This window comes from Schistocerca cancellata, chromosome 2, assembly GCF_023864275.1.
Source record: "Schistocerca cancellata isolate TAMUIC-IGC-003103 chromosome 2, iqSchCanc2.1, whole genome shotgun sequence".
Taxonomy (NCBI): Eukaryota; Metazoa; Arthropoda; class Insecta; order Orthoptera; family Acrididae; genus Schistocerca; species Schistocerca cancellata.
Window position 1 is genome coordinate 1,061,764,266 of NC_064627.1, and position 14,377 is coordinate 1,061,778,642.

Sequence of the window (14,377 nt, forward strand, 5' to 3'; positions counted from 1 at the left end):
TGTCATGAAGAAGGAGAAGTTCGTTCAGATTTTTGTGCCTACGAACACTTTTTCCCGTTCACCATGTCATTACTACGAGTGATCCGTCGATCATCTCGAACGAGTGTGTTCTCACGCTCCGCCATTGCAGGAGTCACAGCTGTGCACGGCCGGCCCGCACGCGGGAGATCAGACAGTCTTGCTTGACCTTGCGGCGATGATGACACACGCTTTGCCCAACGACTCACCGTGCTTTTGTCCACTGCCAGATCACCGTAGACATTCTGCAAGCGCCTATGAATATCTGAGATGCCCTGGTTTTCCGCCAAAAGAAACTCGATCACTGCCCGTTGTTTGCAACGCACATCCGTTACAGACGCCATTTTAACAGCTCCGTACAGCGCTACCACCTGTCGGAAGTCAATGAAACTATACGAGACGAAGCGGGAATGTTTGAACATATTCCACAAGAAATTTCCGGTTTTTTTCAACCAAAATTGGCCGAGAAAAAAAATGTGTTGCATTACTTATTGAACTGCCCTCGTAAGTGTCTGCAAGGTGATCTTGGGTGGGCTTCAGCTATTTTTCTGATAACACGCTTCTGTGTAACGAATACTGTTTCTCTTAGTGATGAATTACCCCAAAATGCACTGAAGCACCAAAGAAACTGGTATAGGCATGCGTATTCAAATGCAGGCATGATGTGTGTAAAGCGGCAGAATACGGCGCTGCGGTCGGCAGCGCCTGTATAAGGCAACAAGTGTCTGGCGCAGTAGTTAGATCTGTTACTGCTGCTGCAATGGCAGGTTATCAAGATGTAAGTGAGTTTGAACATGGTGTTATAATCGGCGCACGAGCGAAGGGACACAGCATCTCCGAATTAGCGATGAAGTGGGGATTTTCCCATACGACCACTTCACGAGCGTGCCGTGAATATCAGGAATCCGGTAAAACATCAAATCTCCGACATAGCTGCGGCTGCAAAAAGATCCTGCAAGAACGGGACCAACGATGACTGAAGAGAATCCTTCAACGTGACAGAAGTGCAACCCTTCTGCAAATTGCTGCAGATTTCAGTGCTGGGCCATCAACAAGTGTCAGCGTGTAAACCATTCAACGAAACATCATAGATATGGGCTTTCGGAACCGTGTACTCTTGATGACTGCACAACACAAAGCCTTACGCCTCCCCTGGGCCTGTCAACACAGACATTGGGCTGTTGATGACTGGAAACATGTTGCCTGGTCGGACGTGTCCCGTTTCAAATTGTATCGAGCGAATGTACCCTACATGTCAGCAAGGGCCTGTTCAAGGTGGTGGAGGGTCTGTAATGGAGTGGGGTGTGTGCAGTTGGAGTTATATGGGACTCCTGATACGTCTAGATACCACTCTGACGTAAGCATCCTGTCTGATCACCTGCATCTATTCATGTCCATTGTGATTTAGGTAGTTCCAACAGGAGAATGCGACACCCCACTCATGCAGAATTGCTACAGAGTGGCTCCAGGAACACTCTTCTGAGTTTAAACACTTTCGCTGGCCACCAGACTCCCCCCAGACTTGAACATTATGGACTATATCTGGGATGCTTGCAACGTCCTGTTCCACCTCCTCGTACTCTTACGGATTTATGGACAGGCCTGCAGGATTCATGGTGTCAGTTCCCTCCAGCACTTCTTCAGAGTCCATGACAAGTAGTGTTGCGGCACTTCAGCGTGCTCGCAGGGGCCCTACACGATATTAGGCAGGTGTACCTGTTTCTTTGGCTCTTCTGTGTATATAAGGATTCTAATGTTGCCTTAAGGCGATATCAAATTTTCCCTCTTACAGTATCTGTCTCTTCCTGTCCGTGATTCTGGGTTGGCGTACTGCGTCTATTTCAGACAACAATACATAGTTGCGTAAAAGTTTTTCCAATATATCTTTCTGGAAAGGCAGCCAGATTCTTCCATTTCTAAATTGTTTCATTTTGAAAGTAATACCTGGATACATCGTAGCCTGCAAACTCCGGAAAACACAGCGATATTATTTATGATTGTATTATACTTTATTCTTTATCACGGAGCCGGACGGCGCATCCTTATCTTCAAGAAAGAAGAGATAAGCATCACTCTGTTCAAAGGAGAGTTAATGTATCAATCAATGTAGACTGTTACAGTGGTAATCGTAGCTAGAGACTATAGAGATGCGTAACATAGACAGCTGAATTGCTGCTGGTGAAAGTATCCACCAGCCACACACCACGAGATAATCCACGTTATTCGCACCTCTCTACGGCGCCAGTGCTTTAATACCGGTAAAAGTGGTGAGTATCCTCAGCGATGCGCTTCACAGTACTTTGTAGAGTACAGATGTAGGCGTATTAAAATCTCTGTTGCGCACCAGTCTCTCTAGTCGGCGTGTGGATGTAATCCACATCTGATCTCTGTGTCATCAATTCTATGGATTTTTCATATTTTTGAAGTTATTTGTGTCTACCTCTATTATTATTAACTGTTTTACAGTTTTCTGAATAAATGTACCGAAACAGCATCCTGCAATTTATTCAACGAAGATTAGTTATCCGCATTTCTATTTATAGCCAATAGAAAGACTGTTTGCTTCTCCGAAAGAGCCCAATAGCTCTACAAGAACTGCTTCAAGGAACTACAATAGCAAGAAAACTGCACAGAACAAGCACGGAGAAGTTCTAAGCGTCGATTCACTAAGCTGATCCAAGAAAATTCAGTTGTTTCAAGTGGGAAGTTACGACCGTTGTATACTGTACGTGGCCTATAACGCTTTCTACAGGCGTGAGGCTAGACTGAGAAACTTGTTTGGAGGTTTAGTACCAAGAGCGGAGAGGGAACAGGGGTTGCGCGACCTTTCAAAGGTGACTTAGTCACCACAATCCACTCAATTTCCTCACGATTCTTTTCACACATTTTCAACAGCTTCCTATTTTAATGCTCTTCAGCCCATCGCCGTCTTCTCAAAACTTGGCCCCGGCTGCCACACCTCAGTTCACCACTGAGCACGGGCTATGTAAAAGTAGCACCATCGCTAGAGTAGTCACAGGAACGGGGAGAGGGGCTGAGGGGGGGCAGAGAGTTGGTGGTCACGGATTTGGCACAAATTTTCGTTAGTCCTGACTCCTCTGATGCAACGACAAGATTCTTGCCCTCAGTAATTTCCAATAGAGACGTCACACGGCAGTGGGCCAACTGTGATTTGATGTTTCGCTCCGCGTCAAGTGCGGACTGGGGCGACTCGTTAACTGGACGTCACCCCACGCAGTTACACAGAGGCACGACTCGGCCGGAGTCGGATGCAGGGCTTAAAACGGCGCTAAGTTACGACCCCCTGATAGGGCCGGCGGAACGGCGCGCAGCACATAAATCCCTCCTCGCGATAATAACGGCCGGTCGTCCGTCCCTTCCTTCCTTCACACGCGGGCCGCACCTCGATAGCGTATGCACAACCAGAGCTCTAGAGCCGCCGGCGGATTACGCCGGCCATCTTTATGGCGCCTGCGTGATTTACGCGCGACGTTTAAGCGCACAATTACTGACCATAATAGCTGCGACGTTCGCCTCGATAGCGTAATACGACACGAGTTCCTTACACATTGTGCTTGCAGCTGGTACACCAACTACAGACTGTTGTCTCCTGCCTAATTGTCTAATATGGGGCGCCAAGGAAACCCGCGTTCTCGAATCGCTAGACAACAATTCAAGCAAATAGTATTCTGAAGTTCATTACAAAAGGAAGTGATTAAAATACTCAACTTTGTTAAATACAGATTGAAACGCGTATGTATTCAGTACGGCGATGGTGAGCCATGAGAGAATCTCTGACCACAGACTTACTTATCGTTGCAAGTCTGCGCTTGACCGCGCGAGAGTGCAGTTGCATGTAGGGAGTCGGTAGTTTCAGTTGCGAGTTAGCTGTTGTGTGTGAGGAGTCGGCGGGCGTCGACATGGCTCTATGGTCGGGATTCAGGACGAGGTATATTTTTTAAATAAGGTAATGAAGCAGCATTGCGCTCATCTGATAATGTAATGGATCTTAAGTGTAATTAATTTGTTCAAGAATCGCCCCAATAATAATTTTGTTTTCAAATCAAGCATTTTATCAAAACAAACATTTTATTGAAAGAAAATTTCCTTTGATTTTCCTCCAAGAATCAATTTATCACGCTGGTTATTGCACAGGGCCTAAGGTTAGCGCAGCTGGCCTTATAAGATTTATCAGGTTTAGCATAACGTTAGTTTTGTGGGGCTTAACATTTTTTGCACATTTTTATTATCATTGACTTTTATTACTGTGGGAAGCTGACATATGGGATTATTTGCATTTTTTTTATTCAATTCATGTCATTTAAAAATAATTACGGGGAGGTTACACTTGGCTCAATGTCCATTGTCATTTAAAATTATATCTTTCATTTTTTGTGGGGAGGTTACAAGATGTATCGCAAGAAAAGAGTGACATACAAAATAAGAAATCTCTTCAGTATACAGGGTGGCCCATTGATCGTGACAGGGCCAAATATCTCACGAAATAAGCGTCAAACGAAAAAACTACAAAGAACGAATTTTGTCTAGCTTGAAGGGGGAAACCAGATGGCGCTATGGTTGGCCCGCTAGATGGCGCTGCCATAGGTCAAATCAACTGCGTTTTTTTAAATAGGAACCCCCATTTTTTGTTACATATTCGTGTAGTACGTAAAGAAATATAAATGTTTTAGTTGGACCACTTTTTTCGCTTTCTGATAGATGCCGCTGTAAGAGTCACAAACATATGGTTCACAATTTTAGACGAACAGTTGGTAACAGGTAGGTTTTTTCAATTAAAATACAGAACGTAGGTACGTTTGAAGATTTTATTTCTATTGTTCCAATGTGATACATGTACCTTTGTGAACTTATCATTTCTGAGAACGCATGCTGTTACAGCGTGATTACCTGTAAATACCACATTAATGCAATAAATACTCAAAATGATGTCCGTCAACCTCAATGCATTTGGCAATACGTGCAACGACATTCCTCTCAACAGCGAGTAGTTCGCCTTCCGTAATGTTCGCACATGCATTGACAATGCGCTGACGCATGTTGTCAGGCATTGTCGGTGGATCACGATGGCAAATATCCTTCAACTTTCCCCACAGAAAGAAATCCGGGGACGTCAGATCCGGTGAACGTGCGGGCCATGGTATGGTGCTTCGACGACCAATCCACCTGTCATGAAATATGCTATTCAATACCGCTTCAGTCGCACGCGAGCTATGTGCCGGACATCCATCACGCTGGAATTACATCGCCACTCTGTCATGCAGTGAAACATCTTGTAGTAACATCGGTAGAACATGACGTAGAAAATCAGCATACATTGCACCATTTAGATTACCATCGATAAAATGGGAGCCAATTATCCTTCCTCCCATAATGCCGCACCATACATTAACCCGCCAAGGTCACTGATGTTCCACTTGTCGCAGCCATCGTGGATTTTCCGTTGCCCAATAGTGCATATTATGCCGGTTTACGTTACCGCTGTTGGTGAATGGCGCTTCGTCGCTAAATAGAACGCGTGCAAAAAATCTGTCATCGTCTCGTAATTTCTCTTTTTCCCAGTAGCCGAACTGTACACGACGTTCAGAGTCGTCGCCATGCAATTCCTGGTGCATAGAAATATGGTACGGGTGCAATCGATGTTGATGTAGCATTCTCAACACCGACGTTTTTGAGATTCCCGATTCTCGCGAAATTTGTCTGCTACTGATGTGCGGATTAGCCGCGACAGCAGCTAAAACACCTCCTTTTGCATCATTTGTTGCAGGTCGTGGTTGGCGTTTCACATGTGGCTGAACACTTCCTGTTTCCTTAAATAACTTAACTATCCGGCGAACGGTCCGGACACTTGGATGATGTCCAGGATACCGAGCAGCATACATCGCACACACCCGTTGGGCATTTTGATTACAATAGCCATACATCAACACGATATCGACCATTTCCGCAATTGGTAAACGGTCCATTTTAACACGGTTAATATATCACGAAGCAAATACCGTCCGCAATGGCGGAATGTTACGTGATACCACGTACTTATACGTTTGTGGCTATTACAGCGCCATCTATCACAAAGCGAAAAAAGTGGTCCAACTAAAACATTCATATTTCTTTACGTACTACACGAATATGTTATAAAAATGAGGGTTCCTATTTAAAAAAAAACGCAGTTGATATCCGTTTGACCTATGGCAGCGCCATCTAGCGTGCCAACCATAGCGCCATCTGGTTTCCCCCTTCATGCTAGACGAGTTTCGTTCTTTGTAGTTTTTTCGATAGATGCTTATTTCGTGAGATATTTGGCCCAGTCACTATCAATGAACCACCCTGTATACAAAAAATGGTTCAAATGGCTCTGAGCACTATGGGACTTAACATCTATGGTCATCAGTCCCCTAGAACTTAGAACTACTTAAACCTAACTAACCTAAGGACATCACACAACACCCAGTCATCACGAGGCAGAGAAAATCCCGCCGGGGATCTAACCCGGGCGTGGGAAGCGAGAACGCTACCGCACGACCACGAGCTGCGGACCCCTGTATACAAGTCATAACACAAGTGAAGTAATACAGTGGATGCTTCCATCTGTGTCGCCGGTCTTGACAGTTCTGTAGAACTCACAGAACTCGGCCGCAGCAAGTCGGGTGCAGCGCTTATGTTCTCTTTGCGTAGAGGGCGCTGCCGTCGCGTTGTCACCCTAGAGAGGTATCGGTCCGCATGAAATTGGCTGACGTCTTCTTCACAGCCCTCTCTGCTCTAATGTTCCCGAACGGCGTGCCAGTGCTAGATTTTACTCCGGGACACACACTTAACACGTTCACTGTGAATGACTGCCACTGTAGTCCAGAACGCCGACGTGCCATAGTGCGGTAGGCTTTTGTACTATTTTCTGAACACGGGCATGTTTTTGTTTCGCTATGGTGCAATATGAGTTCCATTAAATTGCAGCACTACTTATGAATCATCACAGAATATAGTAAGCTACTGCCCTTCGACTAGGTAATGCAAATGTCAATGGAGAGCAATCTACATTACTAAATGGCTTCAACAGTGAACAGTGCTAGTCGCAAGTAGAGTGTCTAACACAGAGGCGGCCAGGAACTCGGCACGCGGGCGGCCCTTTGGCACCCGGGCTGCGCTTTGGCATGCAGGCCGGTCTCTCTCCCCTCTCAGTGCACGCTTCCCCCACCATCCCACTATGCTGTCTGACCAGGAATGGTGGGGGAACTCGAAATGCGCCTCTTAGATGGCAGGACAGTCACGCGTGGAACACAGGCCTTCTTGCATGTGGCTTGGTTGCATGTTATGCCATATTAGGAAATTAAAAAAAAACTTAAGCTATTGTTGTTGTTGTGGTCTTCAGTCCTGATACTGGTTTGATGCAGCTCTCCATGCTACTCTATCCTGTGCAAGCTTCTTCATCTCCCAGTATCTACTGCAACCTACATCCTTCTGAATCTGCTTAGTGTATTCATCTCTTGGTCTCCCTCTACGATTTTTACCCTCCACACTGCCCTCCAATGCTAAATTTGTGATCCCTTGATGCCTCCCTTGATCCCTTTTTCAAGTCAAGTTGTGCCACAAACTTCTCTTCTCCCCAATCCTATTCAATACCTCCTCATTATTTACGTGAACTACCCACCTTATCTTCAGCATTCTTCTGTAGCACCACATTTCGAAAGCTTCTATTCTCTCGTTGTCCAAACTAGTTATCGTCCATGTTTCACTTCCATACATGGCTACACTCCATACAAATACCTTCAGAAATGACTTCCTGACACTTAAATCTATACTCGATGTTAACAAATTCCTCTTCTTGAGAAACGCTTTCCTTGCCATTGCCAGTCTACATTTTATATCCTCTCTACTTCGACCATCATCGGTTATTTTACTCCCTAAATAGCAAAACTCCTTTACTACTTTAAGTGTCTCATTTCCTAATCTAATTCCCTCAGCATCACCCGACTTGATTTGACTACATTCCATTATTCTCGTTTTGCTTTTGGTGATGTTCATCTTATATCCTCCTTTCAAGACACTGTCCATTCCGTTCAACTGCTCTTCCAAGTCCTTTGCTGTCTCTGACAGAATTACAATGTCATCGGCGAACCTCAAGGTTTTTACTTCTTCTCCATGAAATTTAATACCTACTCCGAATTTTTCTTTTGTTTCCTTTACTGCTTGCTCAATATACAGATTGAATAGCATCGGGGAGAGGCTACAACCCTGTCTTACTCCTTTCCCAACCACTGCTTCCCTTTCATGCCCCTCGACTCTTATAACTGACATCTGGTTTCTGTACAAACTGTAAATAGCCTTTCGCTCCCTGTATTTTACCCCTGCCACCTTCAGAATTTGAAAGAGAGTATTCCAGTTAACATTGTCAAAAGCTTTCTCTAAGTCTACAAATGCTAGAAACGTAGGTTTGCCTTTTCTTAATCTTTCTTCTAAGATAAGTCGTAAGGTCAGTATTGCCTCACGTGTTCCAACATTTCTACGGAATCGAAACTGATCTTCCCCGAGGTCGGCTTCTACCAGTTTTTCCATTCGTCTGTAAAGAATTCGCGTTAGTATTTTGCAGCTGTGACTTATTAAACTGATAGTTCGGTAATTTTCACATCTGTCAACACCTGCTTTCTTTGGGATTGGAATTATTATATTCTTCTTGAAATCTGAGGGTATTTCGCCTGCCTCATACATCGTGCTCTCCAGATGGTAGAGTTTTTTCATGACTGGCTCTCCCGAGGCCATCAGTAGTTCAAATGGAATGTTGTCTACTCCCGGGGCCTTGTTTCGACTCAGGTCTTTCAGTGCTCTGTCAAACTCTTCACGCAGTATCTTGTCTCCCATTTCGTCTTCATCTACATCCTCTTCCATTTCCATAATATTGTCCTCAAGTACATCGCCCTTGTATAAACCCTCTATATACTCCTTCCACCTTTCTGCCTTCCCTTCTTTGCTTAGAACTGGGTTGCCATCTGAGCTCTTGATATTCATACAAGTGGTTCTCTTCTCTCCAAAGGTCTCCTTAATTTTCCTGTAGGCAGTATCTATCTTACCCCTAGTGAGACAAGCCTCTACATCCTTACATTTGTCCTCTAGCCATCCCTGCTTAGCCATTTTGCACTTCCTGTCGATATCATTTTTGAGACGTTTATATTCCTTGTTGCCTGCTTCATTTACTGCATTTTTATATTTTCTCCTTTCATCAATTAAATTCAATATTTCTTCTGTTACCCAAGGATTTCTATTAGCCCTCGTCTTTTTACCTACTTGATCCTCTGCTGCCTTCACTACTTCATCCCTCAGAGCTACCCATTCTTCTTCTACTGTATTTCTTTCCCCCATTCCTGTCAATTGTTCCCTTATGCTCTCCCTGAAACTCTGTACAACCTCTGGTTCTTTCAGTTTATCCAGGTCCCATCTCCTTAAATTCCCACCTTTTTGCAGTTTCTTCAGTTTCAATCTGCAGTTCATAACCAATAGATTGTTGTCAGAATCCACATCTGCCCCAGGAAATATCCTACAATTTATAACCTGGTTCCTAAATCTCTGTCTTACCATTATATAATCTATCTGATACCTTTTAGTATCTCCAGGATTCTTCCAGGTATACAACACCTAAGCTATTATGTATCTTGAAAAGTGGAAAATTGGAGATTTGTGGTGAGGTCCCTAGGCTTACGCACTACTTAATCTAACTTACACTAAGGACAACACACACACACCCATGCCCAAGGGATAAAAACTGGTATTACACTGTTACTGACTGTTGTTACAAGCGCATATACCTACAAAAAAAATTAAATTAAGTTTGCAACTACATTACATAACTAATACAGAGGGATCCAGAAAATAGTAAACCCTTTGATATTCAATACTAAACAAAAAAATTATATACCGTTACAGTTCTTGCATGGGAAAAGATTATTTTATGTGTTTAAAGTGACCGCCATTAGCAACCAAATACCGTCGACGCCGCTCCACTGTTGAATGAACTATGGCTGTCCCTGTTGTTGGTTTGATAGCTGCACATGAGGCATCGATGGTTTCTCGTAGCTCGTTGCGTGTAAATGTCTTCTGTTGACAAACTTCATTTTTCAAAGTCCCCCATTGGCAGCAGTCAAGAGGTATAAGGATGAGGACTGTGATGGATACTCAGCAGCTCCTCTTCGACCAGTCCATCGTCCAGGTAGATTTTCATCCAAGAAGGCTCTGACATCACTGTGGTAGTGAGGCGGAGCGCCATCTTGTCGTCAGTAAAATCTTTCATTTCAAACACCTCTCAGATGGCACTTAAAATCGATCTTAGCAGCGTATAGACATACACCTCACCAGTTACAGCACCTTCAAAGAAGAATGGGCCAATCAAACGCGCAATGATAGACAACACCACACATTAACGCCCAGTAGATTAACATGTTAGTCCATGTGAACATGAGGATTTTCAGGAGCCCAGTACAGGCGGTTGTGGTGGTTTACAGTGCTGTTCAGTTGAACTGTGCCTTGTTAAACCAGATAACCATCCGTGCAAACCGTTCATTCTCGCAAAGCATGTCTTCACACCACTCGCAGTACTTCATTTTTCAATCCAATCTTCATAGTGTGCAGCGATCTTGGAATGTACACTTTCCACTTCGCAGCCTTCAGAATTCCTCGTACGCTTGATCGGCTTACCCTGCTTTCGCGTGTGCCTTGCTTCACGGATTTTTGAGGTGACTTAGCAAAATGCTGTAGCACAGCAGCACTGTAAACTGGACTTGTTGATGTTTTTGGTCGCAAGGCCTTTCCTTATGCACATCCTGGCCAATACCGTCGGCTTCAGATTTATTCGGAACACGGTAAACTCTTGTACATGTTGGTGGCTGAGTTCTGCACACATTACGCCATTTCCGTTGTACCTCCATCATGTTTTTGTACTTCCAGTGGCACTTCAATACGGCCTTACGCTGATAAAACGACAATTTTATTTCATTCATTATTGCGCCGTCATGTGTTGCGTGCCAAGATCTGTTGAGAAAACAAGAGACTACGCTACTGCGCATAATTGGAACGATGTCTCATTTTGTTCCAAAGATATTAACTATATAAGAGTTTCTACATTTTTCTGGACCCCTTGTATTGAGTGAGCCACATATTTCCACGTAGAATTCTTACTTCAGCTTAGATATAGAAAAAGATGCAAACGCAAGTAGTCTCTATAGCACGCCGTTAAGGATGGAACGAATTATCATAACTACAGGTAAAAGGGGAAAAAATACCTAGCCATTCTCTAGCGACAGTGCAATGGCTACAGTTTCCAAAAAAAGTTAGGAGAAAACCACAATTTTCATCATTATTTAACTACTTTTGACTGCTGAAGAAACAATATAGTTGATATCTGATACAAACTGTCGGGACTTTGGCATGCACAAGCAGCTTATCATATTGTCTTCACCCAGGCTGTCATGTAATGGCGTTCTATTTCAGTCCATTATTCAAAAAAATTTCGATCTAAACTTGGATAGCGCCTTTGAACCTCATTATACAGACGTGTAAACTGTTCCCGAGGAAAAACTTCTTAAAACTCCTGGACACTTTTAACTTAATAGAATTTCTGTTGTATCGGAAATCAGTTCAATCTGAAAATGAACAGGAGCGCTTTCAACACATACGGCAAATGATCTTGAAAAGCCTCAAAAACAGACGCGAGGTTGACTGTGTCCTGAAACAATTTGAGAACTGTTCCTTTATTTCTTCTAGCTAAGAAATGAATTGTACAAAATTCGCATTTTCTTTAACACCAGAGAACTTGGTGAAATGTATAATGTTCTTTTTCAGAGGTTGTTTCTTCCAAAATGTGATTTTCATTTTAAATGCGTCCACTTCTCCCATTAACTCATACATTAATTGCTTTTCACCTTGCAACGTCTTATAATGGGAGTTCACGTGTACAGTCAAGTCAACTAAAAATCCGAGGTCTGCAATCCATTGCGGACCTCCTAAGGTTGGTTCCTGCTATCCTTTTCCCTTCATGAATTGAACAATAGCAGGTCTTAACTCCAAAAATCGTTGTAGACATGCTCCTCGGCTTAACCAATGAACGTCGCAGTGGTAAATCCCGTCTACACGCTGTTCCTGCAGTTCCATCGAAAACTGTTTAAACTGACGATTTAATAACCGATGTAACAAGATAATTTACTATTCTTACTGTCCATCCATGAAAATTTAGCACAAAGTGCTTCTTGATGTGGGAAACAAAAAAATTCCGTACGAATAATCTGTTGATCGTTTTTTTGCACAACAGTGCTACGAGACCATTTTCTATCTCTCACATCACTAGCGGTCCATCGGCGGTAATTGAGACCAACGTGTGTTCACGCCAATGGCGTCAATTGCCTCTTCAACAGTTTTCAGCAAGTCGATCCCTCTCGGTGTGTATTTCATTGGCACCAGATCAAACGGTGCTTCTATCACGTGCGAATTGCTGTCCACGAACATGAATCGCAAGTTATGCCGTGTCCGAAATGTCGATCGACACGTTAAAAGCAATCGGGAATGCGATGAACTTGCTGGAATTGTCCATGACATCCACTGAAACACGACAGCTAAGCGGCTAATTACTGTTTGACGCGACAGATGAATTTGGGAAAACGTCTGTACCTCCAGTGGCGTCACGAATTCCGCTGCCTCAACAATCCACTCTTTAATCAATTCGGTACGATATTTTAGTGCCTGTGTTATTCTGAATTACGATGCAAAGTTTCTTCGGAAATGCGTGCATGTCCGAAGAAACAGGTACTGAAATGCATTAAATGATCCGCAGTTGCGAATATGGACAGAAATCAGCTGTATAATGGAATGACGACAGTGAAAATTTGTGCCGGACCGGAAGTCGAACCCGGAAACGACTAACGGCTAGACCGAAACTTCCATATGTCATCAACTATGTGTCCATATACATAACGGGTGTATGAGTTGAGCTGTCGACACATGGTTGACGACATATTGTGAGTTAACGAGCATTTCGCTCTCATTTAAGTATATGGCCGAAAGAGACAGCCTTCCAGGAATTGTGAAACCAATCCTGTCGTTCACGACCGTGAGCCACAAAGAGCGCAGATTCGCCACGAAAGGAGGAAATTCATAGGTGTCTGTTGTGGTGAATGAAGCCAGGCTGATCAGGCCTAAGCGCTGTAGTATGCGAGTGAGACAGACGAGAACCTAAGTCGTAGGAAAACGCCGTAGGGACCGTTTGTGCCCAGGGAGGCGTAGCAGTGTTAAATATGGCGGACCTAAGGTCGGCCATAAAGGGAAATATTCATGAAAACTTTTTAGTAATTCAGGAAATGAAGCCACAGTAATTTTAATCTACCATCTTTCCTGAATTTTTATGGTGATCCCAATAAAACTTGAGTATTGATCATATCTATAATAGTTCAGGATTTACTGTTAAAGTGAAATTAACAAGTTTTGTAACAAATACGTGAATGCTAAAAGCTGAACGCTTTGGTCGATCTTAAAGATCGGCATTTCATATAAAAGCGCATCGTTAAAATGACAAACGTTGTAAATATAAACTTTGTAACTTTATTTGTTTAAAAGCTGAAGTAAATTTAAATTATCAGTATTTTCAGTTAAGCATCGGATCATCATTTCCTCCACACAAAACACACTGAACGATGTCAGCATGACACCTTATTGAATCATTAGGTAATAGAATATTTGTTGTAAAGTTTAGTGCATAATAGTTACTTCTGTTCTTTATTTTTTTATTTATCAGAAAGTACATTGGTGCAAGGCTACTGGCCGTGACATTCAAAGTTAAGAAGGAAATTCTATTGGTTTTATGTAAAAGAATTTAACGTTTATTATGTAATGGCTATTATTGTTACTTTATATAGAACGCGAAAGTCATCAAGCTTACTTAAATATGTTAAAATGTAAAATAATGTAGAATAAGCTGTAACCAATCAGATGGACGGCTTCAGGGAAGGGAACTGGCCTAGTCAGTTGAGCGAGTAAGTTCGGCACGCGGGAAACGCGGCAGGGGACGGGCAGAGGGGCAGTCCTGACGCAGACTCGAAAGCGGACGGTCGGTCTTTAGGCAGCTAGGAAGTGAAACAACTTAGAAAATTTCGCGTTGTGTGGTATCGCGGAACTTAATCTCTGAGGGGTGAGCAGCCGCCCGCCTGCTCTGAACTCTTACCTTTTCGCGTAGATACAGAGGTGGAGTATTGGACTTTTAATTCACAATGAGATTGTGAATGACCTAACTGTATCAAATGGATATGCGCTAGAGAGTAACATTTACTCTAAATACGACCACTTTCCCTATTAGTTTGCTTTCTGAATAAAC